Raw genomic sequence first — 3,206 nt, forward strand, 5'->3', positions numbered from 1 at the left:
GGGGTGAGTTTTTTTTTTTTAAATTAAAAAATGCAGAAAGTCACCTGGGGTCAGGGAGCCCCTTCCAGAGTCTGCCTTCCAGCTGGCAGAGGGCAGGGACACAAGGCTGGGCCTGTCTGGATAGTTGGTCGCAGAGGACGTGAGTGACCAGCCCAGCTCAGAGCCAGACCAAAGGGAGGGCACCCCACCCCTCCGCTAGGTTATTCCATGAGCATTCTTTAGTATTTTTTTAAAATAAAAAGTACTTTAAAAAGAGTGATTTTCAGCAGTGCACACCTGTGCTCACCTCTGCAGTGGGGGCAGCTCCCAGCACATGTACGGTTCGTCCCGTTCAACAGATCCTGACGGCAGGGCCCCGGGCTATGTGGTGGGCGCGCAGGCCCTCGGCTCTGCTGAGGTGTGGCCTGTCTCACAGACACGAGCAGGATCAGCACGTCCTCTCCTCTCTCTTCACCCCTATGCAGGGCAGGGCTGGGGTGTACCAGAAGCTGGCTTACCCTCCAGCAAGTCCCCCTCACCATTCATTCATTTTCTGCAAGACGCCAGGGCCTCAGGATCCTGCCCAGTCACCCAGGTGTGACCAGGTCAGCTTCCAGGGGGAGAAACAGGTGAGTCCCGGCTGCCCTGTCCATCCTTCCCCAGCTCCTCCAGTGACTCCTGAGTGGACACCAGGCCCAGGACAACTTCTGATACAATAAAAACCACGGACTGCATTTTACATCCCTCAGGCTGCTAATGAGCACTGGACTCCTGCTGGAGCCACTGTGAGGACAGACAACGTAGAATCCATGGCTGCAGCCACAGAAATAAACGGATCGTGGCCTGTACTGCTGCCCACGGCCACCTGCCCGGCCGCCGCACCCAGAGGAGCTGGCCACCCACGTGGAAAATGGGCGTGAAATCGCACCAGGAAAAAACACAAAAAGCAAACCACTAATGAGGAAAAACTCCTAGGAGACACATTTAATTTTGTTTCCCTCCTTTGACACCTTTTCTTCTCTGTCCGAAGGGAGGTTCTTAATTGAAGCTGCACTGGGGAATGGGAATGCTCCCTTTCTTTATTACCAGCTGGCCTCCGCACACAGGATGCTCTGCTTTTTATCACAGATAAGACCTTCCTTTCCCCGTGGCTCTAAAAGGATAAGTGATTACAATTTTGTTATCTTCTAAATTAAAAAAAAAAAGTGAAGCTGGCTGGGCCGGCAGTGTCTGCACAGTGGTTTGACAGTTGGGGTGACAGCGTAACTCCTGAGCAGTTTTTGCACAATTCAGAAGCTCTTTCTTCTTGGCCAAGGACGCCGTCTAACAAACACATCCCACTCTCGCTGAAAATAATTCTCTCTTTCCTAACTCTTCTAGGGATAAAACACTTTTAATGTATCTGTCAGGAATAAACACACTTTATTTACTAAGATTTAAAAAGTGATAATTTAAAGAGCAATTGAGAAGAGTCCCATATCCATCACGGGCTCATGGCTCTAACTAAAATCAGAAGAGCATCGGAAAAAACAGAATACGGGAAGACAAGTGTGTGTGTTTCAAGTTCTGAGTGCTTGGCACCCGGCCTTACCTGAGCTGGCCTTGAATGGGGCTCATGTGGCACGTGCCCCGCCCGCCGTGCTCAGAGCCAGCCCTCCAAGGAGCTCCAGGAGGTGACTGAACGCTTTCCCCCAAAGAAGTCTGCCTCTTACTCTGCACAGAGCTTTATCTAAAGTGAAGGGCAAAAGGCTCCGCTTGTTCTATCTCGTGACCTGGTTACAAAGGTGGTGTAAGCACCCCTCTGTCCCTCTGCCCCAACCTCCTCAACCCCCCTCCATGCAGCTGCCTCCTCACGGGGTGTGGGGAGCCACCGGCCCTCCTCTGCCGCTGCCCCCCTCCCAGCCTGGCCAAACCCGCAGCCTGGTGCCCACAGCTCCCCAGGGACTCGGCCTCTACCCTCTGCTGGGCGGAGGGGTCTGGTGGGGTTCCCTGGAGCCGGGTCTCAGCCTCTGCACTCCCTCTCAGCTCCTTTGGTTTCTCCGAGTTTGGGGGCCATTTTGGTCCATTTGGTTCCCGGCGGGGTGGTGGGTGGGGGGAGTCCTCTGTAGGACTGGCCAGGGCTCTGGAGATATCAGTCCCCTACGGACTTGTTGACTGCCCCCCATTCCCCAAACCAGAAGGCTCATCAGGGAAGGCGGAGCCCCTGCCTCGTAGCAGGAGACAGACTGGAGTGGCCCTGCTGGGCTTCGTCAGCATTCAGAACAGGATTCCAGACCATCGGGCCTGGGAGGCAGCTGCCGGGGAGGGGTGGCATCACCGTCCCTTCCTTCCCTTTACGTGATAACAAGGGCGAGTGAAGTGCTGCAGAAGCAGGGAGACAGTTCTGTTCTCCAGACAGACCTCAGGGTGGAGAGAATTCACCGGGGACGAGAGAAGGGCTGAGCCACTGGCCAGCCAGGCACGGTTCGTGCCTCCTTGTTGGCAGCTGAGTAGCCAGGTGGCGTTCATCCCCAGTGCTTGGACGCAGAGGGATGCTGCAGGGCCACGGCTTGGAAGGCTCTGGACCTTCCCCAGGTCAGCAGTGCCGGCCTCCAGGCTGGGACTCCTCTCTGGACAGGTGACTCCGTGATTAAGCCCGTGAACCGGTGCTACCTGCAAAGGATTTGAACCTTGCCCGAGCCCGAGTCCCCTGCTCCTCCTGTTTCCCTGTCAGCAGTGAATGCGCCGCCTGAGGAGGTGCTGAGTGGACAAGAATGCCAGGCTCTAATTGGCAACCGGGGGCTGGATGCTGAGGGAGGTGGTCACCCACCCACGGTGAGCAAGCAAGAGGCTCCATTTGTTACCAGAGCCCTCCTCCTACGGTGAAAAGCTGCCCCTCAACCCAGGGGTTCCACTCACCCCACACGGGGGGATACAGACAGAGATCAGAGTGAAGGGCACTGAGGGGGACCCGCAGAAAGACAACCATCTGGTTTATTCATGCAGCTTGAAGCGACACTACCCCGGGACCGATAAGCCACTCACATCTATGTAACACTGGGAGGAAAGAGCCGACCCACTGGCTCTTTGCACACCTATGACCAATGTGTGCTTAAGACAGAAAGAAAGTGCCCACCCTGCCTTCGGCAGGGTGCGCGGAGGGCCTGACGGCCGCAGCCGGCCACCGGGAGAAGCTGGGGAGGGGCTCTCAGAGGGCGGTTAGCGCTGGGCGGACATCACTCAGCAAC

The 3,206-nt window shown here is 56.0% G+C and overlaps 1 long non-coding RNA gene across 1 annotated transcript in view; it reads right to left on the reverse strand.

Annotated features, from left to right (window-relative positions):
• Nucleotides 1-3,196, reverse strand: part of LOC104994966 — a 5,234-nt gene extending 2,038 nt beyond the window's left edge. Inside the window, exon 1 of the long non-coding RNA XR_826016.1 lies at nucleotides 287-3,196. This is a non-coding gene — a long non-coding RNA (uncharacterized LOC104994966). The remainder of the gene's footprint in view (nucleotides 1-286) is intronic.
• Nucleotides 3,197-3,206: the final 10 nt, after the last annotated feature.

This window comes from Bison bison, unplaced genomic scaffold, assembly GCF_000754665.1.
Source record: "Bison bison bison isolate TAMUID 2011002044 unplaced genomic scaffold, Bison_UMD1.0 scf7180017864270, whole genome shotgun sequence".
In the NCBI taxonomy this organism is placed as follows: Eukaryota; Metazoa; Chordata; class Mammalia; order Artiodactyla; family Bovidae; genus Bison; species Bison bison.